The sequence below is a fragment of the Schistocerca piceifrons genome, chromosome 8 (genome assembly GCF_021461385.2).
Source record: "Schistocerca piceifrons isolate TAMUIC-IGC-003096 chromosome 8, iqSchPice1.1, whole genome shotgun sequence".
In the NCBI taxonomy this organism is placed as follows: domain Eukaryota; kingdom Metazoa; phylum Arthropoda; class Insecta; order Orthoptera; family Acrididae; genus Schistocerca; species Schistocerca piceifrons.
Window position 1 is genome coordinate 470018781 of NC_060145.1, and position 8679 is coordinate 470027459.

The window sequence follows — 8679 nt, forward strand, 5'->3', positions numbered from 1 at the left end:
AGGAAATGGACACAGAGAGGAAAAAGGAGGAGATGAACAGAGAGAAAAGTTGGAGGAATGGAGAGAGACAGCGGAAGGAGGTTGTGGACAGAGAGAGGGGGGAGAGGGAAATTACGACATATATGCAATTTCTATACATATTTAGGAATTGCGAAGCACTGCCAGGTTCCCTATTAATTACAATAATGATGATTCTGTAATATATGTGTTGTGTGTTTAATTGGCGTTTGGTATGACACCTAGTGGCAATGGTGAGACCTATGGACTACTCAGCAATAAAGGCTCTTGTATCTGGTGGGAGAAGCCATAAATAGCCACCACAAATGCCGAGAGCAGCGAAGCTTGAACTTTAGATGTATACATACGCTCTGTACATATTAAGAAGGAAAGTCCGATGCTGCTGTTTTCTGTCTATACGTGAAGCCTCATCTCAGGCTGTTCTGTTCGGATTTTGATATGGTTATCACTGACAGATAGACCGATTCACATGGAAGGTTTATGTATATAGTTTCTTACTGCTATACCAGACAAGTCATCTGGCTATCCACACAAGCAGTGGTCTTTTTGGTTTTTTCCTTTATTGGATTACGATTTCCCCCCCCCCCCCCCAGAGGGGGGGGGGGGGGGGAGCTGGCAGCAGCACAATACGCCGCTCTGCAGCCAACAGAAAAGTTAAAAAACAGAATCAGGAGATATGAAAAACAAACAAAAGCAGTCGATAAAACGGTGACGGAGAAAAAGATATGAAGAAAATATAAAAAACATACGGTCAGTGATGCTGATTAAAACACATGGTAAATAGACAGGCACAATTTAAAAAACATGGTGACAGTCTAGTTTCTATTCGCACGAGGGGAGAAAAGGGAGGCAGAGAGAGGGTAGGTGGGGAAAAATCAGGATGGAAGGGGGGGAGAGGGAACCCAGGAAAAGGACAGAGGAATGGAGGGGGAGGTGAGGATCAGAGTTGAGAGGAGGGATAAATGGAGGGAGGGAGGGCATCATCCGCGAGGGCGAGTCGACGGAAGGAGTGATATTTTTTTAAAATTGTGGTTTCAATCCCCTGCCCCATATGGGCAGGGGAGGGCTGTCAGTGGCACAATCCGCCACTCTTCAGCCGAGGGACATGACAGCTGATAAAATAAGAAAATGATACATATAAAGGAGATAGAAAGGAGAACATAAAAACAGAGGAAGGGGAGATAATGGAGGTAAAAATACATTGACATGGAGACGTTCACAAGGGGAGGGGCAATGAAAAAAGTCGACATAAAGTTAAAAAACACATGGTGATGCATAGAGCACAAAAAAGGCACTGTAGTCACATGCACAGGTTAAAAGTTAGCCACATTATTAAAAACACTCCAGAACAAGACACTTAAAACCACTTGAAGAGATGGAGCACACACGATGGAGAACTGCCAGGAGGGACATGCCGAGGGGGAGGCCTGAGAGGATGGAAAAGGAGTGGAGAGCAACGTGCAGCAGGGGAGGGGCTTGAATGAAAAGAGTAAGGACATCTGGGGGTGCACCAAGAGGCAGGAGACATGTGGGGTGGGAGATGAAGAGGGAAGATAAGGCAGGAGGGATTGCACAGACTACGGAAGGGGAGCATAGGAGAAGGAAGGGAAGGAGAAGGGAAGGCGAGCAGAGGGAGCCCTGTGAATGAGGCACGAGCAAGGTGAGGTTAGAGTTGGTAGGAAGAGTAAACGTCAGGGCGAAGCATAAACTGGGAGTGGTAGATGCTGGAAGTTGCATTGGGAAAGGAGGTGGAGGGTGTGGAGATAGTGTGGGACAGAATGGTAAAGGTGCTGCAACAGGGTGGGGGCGAAGAGGAAGGGAGATACCAGGGGGGGGGGGGGGGGTCGAGGCGGCGGACAATATACAGGTTGTGGATGTGTTCAAGGAAAAGGAGAAAGTGAAGCAGTGATCGATATTTTTTTCTTTATTGTTACTTTTAACCTCATACAAAGGTGGGCTGGCAGTGGATAAATCTACTCCACTCTTCAGCCACAAGCATTACAATAAAAGAGACAAGGAAGACAGAAAGGTAACAGATTGGTGGGTAAAAAACAGTAGACACAAAAATTAAAAACATTAAGCTGTTCACACTCAACGAAAAAACACGAAAAACTGTCGGCACTGTGCACAAACACTGATGACATAGACTGTACAAGTGAACGAAGGAGCATGGCGGCGAAAAACGCTAAACCACAAACATAATGGCACACACACGAGAAACTGATGGCGATGATCTCTGGCGTGCGAATGTCCACTTAACGTGTGCGAGTCCGGGGACCTGCCAAGAGGGGAAGAAGGTGGTGGGGGAGGGAGAGGGTGGAGCAAAGATGCCAATGGCAGAGGAGATGGTGGGAAGAATGATGGTATGGGGGTAGGGGAAGCTCAGGGGAGGAGGGGGAAAAAGGGAGGAGGGAGGGAAGGGGGAGAGAAGGGGGAGAGGGTGCCCATAGGAACAAACACAGGGAGTGGGAGGGGAGTATCAAAGTTGGTAGGAGGGGCAGATGGAGGGAAGGAGGGCATCATCGGGGAGGGGGATCTAGCGGAAGCCACCTTAGGAGAGGGTAAGGAGAGTGGAGAGATGGAGAGCAGGTGGGACATGAGAATACAGGTGCGGCAGTGGACGGGGGTGGACAGAATGTGAGAGACAAGCGGGTGAGGAGGATTGAGTTTACAGGAGGTGTAGAGGATCTGTATCCATTCGAGGAAAAGGAGGAGGTGGGGGAACGGAATAAGGTCGTACAGGATCAGCATGGGGGAGGGGACATGGATGCGATAGGTGAGGTGAAGAGCATGACGTTCAAGGATCTGAAGGGATTTGTAAAAGGTAGGAGGAGCGGAGATCCAGGCAGGGTGGGCATAGCAGAGGATAGGGTGGATGAGGGATTTATAAGTGTGGAGGATGGTCGAGGGTTCCAGACCCCATGTATGGCCAGAAAGGAGCTCGAGGAGACGGAGTCAGGAGCGTGCCTTGGCTTGGATTGTCTGGAGGTGGGGGGGGTCCAGGAGAGGCGACGGTCAAGGGTGACGCCAAGGTACTTAAGGGTGGGGGTGAGGGTGATAGGATGGCCATAGATGGTGACCTAGAAGTCGAGGAGGCGGAAGGAAGGGGTGGTTTTGCCTACAGTGATTGCCTGGGTTTTGGAAGGATTGACCCTAAGCAACCACTGGCTGCATCAAGTGGTGAATCGGTCAAGATGGGACTGGCGAAGATGTTGGGAGCACTGCAGGATGGGGACGAGAGTAAGAATGGTGGTGTCATTGGCGTACTGGAGAAGGTGGATGGGGGGTGAAGGCGGCGGCATGTCGGCTGTATACAAAAGGTACAGAATAGGGGAGAGGATGGAACCTTGGGGCACACCGGCAGAGGGGAAGAAGATGTAGGAATCCGTGTTATGTATGGTGACGTAGGAAGGATGTTGGGAAAGAAAGCACCCAATCAGACGGACGTGGTTAATAGGAAGGGCAAAGGTTTGGAGCTTAAAGAGGAGACTGGAATGCCACACACGGTTATAGGTGCGATCGAGTTCGAGGAGAGGAAGATAGCTGAGCGATGGGAATTCGGAGAGGAGATGAGTGAGGTGAAGGAGAAGGTCATCAGTAGAGAAGGACAGCCGAAAGCCGCACTGGGTAACGGGAAGGAGGCGGTGCTGGCGGAGATGCTGGTGGATGTGTTGGGTAAGGATGGATTCAAGAACCACCTTGCTGAAGACCGAGGTAAGGCTGATGAGATGGTAGGAGGAGACAGCGGATGGCGGTTTGGTGGGTTTAAGGAACAGCAGGATGCGGGAGGTTTTCCACAGGTTGGGGTAGTAGCCGGTGGACAGGACCACATTATAGAGCCTGGCCAGACTGGAGTGGAAGGAGGCAGGAGCTTCACGAAGGTGACGATAGGTGACACAATCTTGTCCAGGAGCAGTGTTGCGTTTTGTGCGGAGTGTAGCGATGAGATCCTGAGTAGTGATGGGGGCATTGAGTTCGTTGTGTGCAATCTTGTCCAAGTACTGGCAACCAGGGGTGAGGGGAGGGACAGAGGTGTCAGTTCGACTGCGGACATCCGGGAAGAGGGAGTAATCGAAGTGGGGATCGTCGGGGATGGTAAAGACATCCGAAAGGTAGGAGGCAAAGTGATTGGCCTTACTAAGGTTGTCAGGAAAGGGTTTATCATCATAAAGGAGCGGGTAGTAGGGAGGGGGCTTAGATCCGGTAAGGCAGCAGATGACTGACCAGTACTTGGACGAGTTGATAGGAAGTGTAGCATTAAGACGGGTGCATGTCTGTCGCCAGTCCCAGTGTTTCATAGCTGCGAACAAGTTTCTGATGTGTCATAGCTGCTGGTGGCATCGTAGTGTGTCCAGGTCACGCGTGTGAAGGAAGGCACGGCAGAGATGGTGGGATTCATGGAGAAGGACGACGGCCTGTGGGGGTAAAGTAGGATGGTGGGGGTGGATGGCGACAGAAGGGATGTGGGCCTCCACAGCCTCAGACAAGGTCTGCTGGAGAAAGGAGGCAGCACAGGTGATATCATCAGGGTGGTGGTAGGCGAGGGGGTGGATATCGACCTGGGTAGAGAGGGTATCCCAGTAGGCATTGCAGTTGGCACAGGAATAATCATGGACGTATTTTGGGGGAGGGTCAGTACGAGGGTTGGGACAGGGGCGACGACTGTCTGAAACGGTGAGGAAGACAGGGAGATGGTCACTACCAATGGGGTACAGGACACCCACCGCTACGCGGCCAAGGAGGTTGGGGCGGACATATATAGTGGCGCACGTGATGGTAAGCCCAAGGAAGAAGAGACTAAGGATCAGGTGTTCTGTGGGGTGAGGAAGGAGATGTTGGAGCCCAACAGGGATCTGGCGGTGGTGACCAATAGCTACTCCGCCACGCACTATCAGGAGAGGATTATCGGAGCAGTGAAGGAGGTAGGGCGCGGCACGTACAGTGTGTTGGGGCTGAAGAAAGGTTTCATTGAGGAGGAAGGCATCCATGTGGTGGGTTGCGAGGGTGTGCAGGAAGAGGTTCTTGTTGGCAGGAAGGGAACGGATGCTATTGAACAAGATACGGAGCTGTCGTGCCATGACAGGGTATTAAACAAGGGTGTCAAGATGGAGGAGATTGGGGCAGACATATATAGTTGCGCACGTGATGGTAAGCCCAAGGAAGAAGAGACTAAGGATCAGGTGTTCCGTGGGGTCAGGAAGGAGAGGTTGGAGCCCAACAGGGATCTGGCGGTGGTGACCAATAGCTACTCCGCCACGCGCTATCAGGAGAGGATTATCGGAGCGGTGAAGGAGGTAGGGCGAGGCACGTACAGTGTGTTGGGGCTGAAGAAAGGTTTCATTGAGGAGGAAGGCATCCATGTGGTGGGTTGCGAGGGTGTGCAGGAAGAGGTTCTTGTTGGCAGGAAGGGAGCGGATGCTATTGAACATGATACGGAGCTGTCGTGCCATGGCAGGGAATTAAACAAGGGTGTCGTGATGGGAGAAGGTGAAATGGGCCTGACTATGGGAGTAGGTGGCATACATGTTGAGGTGGAAGATGTATCGGGTGGCGAGAGATATCTGCTGGAGGGTGGCGCTGGAAAGGGAGGACGATGGTTACGAACCTGATGATGTCCTCGGCAGTGGGGGAGAGGCGAAGGGAATTGCCAGGAGGGGTGGGGACGTCCAGAGGGTGGACAGGGATGGTGAGTTCAGGAGTGGTGGGAGGGGGTCAGGCCTTACATTTCTGGGTGTAGGTGGGATGTGGGAGATTACAGGTGTTGCAGGAGGGAGGAGACTGGAGGTTGGAGCACTGCCGGAGGAAATGTGCCTGTTTGCAATGCAGGGAGACAGGGGCCTCGTGGCACTCTGATGTTGGGTGTGCGTTTTAGAGCAGGCATCTCTGGCAGCAGAGGGATTGAGGAGGGGTACAGGAGGGATCGACCTTCCAGCGTTGGTGGAAGAGATGGGGCACCCTCCTTCAGGAGACGGTCGATGGAGGGGGTATAAGGCAGGTGGGGCCAGCCGGGTTGAAGATGCGGCGGACTGCCCGTATTTCCAATGAGGGGTGCGCCTCCGTGATTGTTGGACTAAGCCGAGTGATCACGGCGGTGAGGGTTGGCAGGTGACGCGGGGGCTGGGGTTGATGGGAGGGGGACGGGGAAGGAGCAGGGGTGAGGGAGGCATTGGGGCCAAACCAGGTAATGGGGATTCGGGAAAGGATATCAGTGTGAAGGGTGGGACTGGGGGGGAAATATGAAGAGAGTCTCTTCAGGGAGTGACGAGGGAAATGGGGGCTCCGGGAAAGTGTTGGTGGAGGAGGAGCGAGAGGTTCCGGACCTCAAGGAGGGAAGGATCAGGACGAGAGAGGAGGTATTTGTAGGAGGAGGAGGAGGAGGAGGAGGAGGAGGAGGGAGCAGGGCCAGGTGGGGAGACATCCATGGCATCCTGGGCGGGGAAGGAGGATGGGGCAGGGCCTTTATGGAAGAAGAGGAGGCAGGGGTACCACTAGGGCGTTTGACAGCGACAGAAGGGTGAGAGGAGCAACTGGGAGGTGGCGGTAAGTGGCAGGTCCCGGCGTGGATGCTGGAGCTGGCGCTGGAGATGGTGAAGGCGACGGCGATCACGAAGATGACGGCGATGGAGAAGGTGAGGGCGAGAGCTGGGCATGGGCTGTGGCCCTCCTGGCCACGATCCTAGCGGGGGCTGCAGTAACAGGGTGAGGGAGGGGAGGGAAAGGATCAGAGTTGGATATGCGGGAGGAAGAAGCTGAGAATGGGGCGACAAAGAGCGAAGGCGAAGGGAGAGTGAGTTGTGGGGGGATGAAATGGGGGGGGGGCATTGAGCACACCACGTAATTGTGGTGGTGGCGGCGGAGGGAGAGGTATATACTATTGCGGTTGTGGTGGTGGTAGTAGTAGTGGTGGTGGGGTTTGACATGACGACCTAACTAACCTAAGGACATCACACATCCATGCCCGAGGCAGGATTCGAACCTGCGGCCGTAGCGGTCGTGCGGTTCCAGACTATAGCGCCTAGAACCGCTCGGCCACCCAGGCCGGCTTTTAATAAGTCACGGCTGTAAAATGGAATGTAGTCGAACTATGTCGGGTGATGCTGTGGGAATTAGATTAGGAAATGAGACACTTAAAGTAGTAAAGGAGTTTTGCTATTTTGGGAGCAAATGGTCGAAGTAGAGAGGATATAAAATGTAGACTGGCAATGACAAGGAAAGCGTTTCTGAAGAAGAGAAATTTTTTGACATCAAGTATAGATTTAAGTGTCAGGAAGTTGTTTCTGAAAGTATTTGTATGGAGTGTTGCCATGTATGGAAGTGAAACATGGACGATAAATAGTTTAGACAAGAAGAGAATAGAAGCTTTCGAAATGTGGTGCTACAGAAGAATGCTGAAGGTTAGATGGATAGATCACATAACTAATGGGGAGGTACTGAATAGAATTGGGGAGAAGAGGAGTTTGTGGCACAACTTGACTAGAAGACGGGTTCGGTTGGTAGGACATGTTCTGAGGCATCAAGGGATCACAAATTTAGAACTGCAGGGCAACGTGGAGGGTAAAAATCGTAGAGGGAGACCAAGAGATGAATACACTAAGCAGATTCAGAAGGATGCAGGTTGCAGTAGGTAGTGTGAGATGAAGAAGCTTCCACAGGATAGAGTAGTATGGAGAGCTGCATCAAACCAGTCTCTAGACTGAAGACCACAACAACAACAACACTCCAGAACTTCGATTCTGACATCATAGAACCTGTCCTAGTACGCTCACACCAGCGCCTGAATAACTGAACTCCACACTGTTATAAATAGCGAGACAGGTCTTAGTTGAATATTGTCAGACTGTCCTCACTTTCCAACTCTGGAGCAGTGTACCAGAGTTCTATATTGTTATAAATAGATCAACAGATGTGAGTTGGATTTTTACGTCATACAGCCAGGGTTATTGAAGTCAACCTGCATGACAATGCGTCTTCTTTCATTTTGAATTTCCGCCAATTTACACTTACGGCAAGAACCCTGCTCCCAGAGGGGAACCCTAGGGAGATAGTTTTTTTTTTGTATTTCTTGCCAAAATTTGAATTTTCCGGCAAAATCTGAAATATACTCCATTTTATACACAGACGAATTGACCTTTGTCAGAGGATTAGGGTTTAGGGGAGTCTTGTGACATCACTGATGCGGCAAAACTAGTGTACAAGCAGTGAACTGTGATTCTGCATGTACGTTATATGCTCCTGTCATGCGATTTGTCTGTATGAAGACTCATATGAAAGAGTCGAAGTTGAGAGGAGCTGGATGGTCTGCTAAACTCAGGAATGACTGAGGCCACCGCATTCCAAGAGTGCGACAATACAGACGGCACTCTTCTTGATTTTCCTAACGGGATCCTCTGTGGGTGAATACCAACGGTTAAAAACAGGTGGTATAATGTTTAAAAACTACTCTTACAAGAACACTCTTATAGTGTTTGTGGTGGACAATGAAACAAATAATACTTGTCTGTAGTACGTGGTACGGATCATGAACAGTGAAAATAGTTTGAACTGCTAAATAAATATCTAGGTCAATGAACAGTAAACGGACGTACCAAACACGAAATAAATAAATCCTACTCGCTGTAAAGGACACACATAAAATATGTATATAGTCTGCAAGTTTATTTG

General features: G+C 50.9%; 1 non-coding gene across 1 annotated transcript; it reads right to left on the reverse strand.

Annotated features, from left to right (window-relative positions):
• Positions 1-6973: 6973 nt before the first annotated feature.
• On the reverse strand, positions 6974-7057 carry Trnas-gga. Its single transcript is given in 2 exon segments — positions 6974-7008; positions 7018-7057. It is a non-coding gene; the product is annotated as a tRNA-Ser (tRNA).
• Between the last annotated feature and the right edge of the window lie 1622 nt (positions 7058-8679).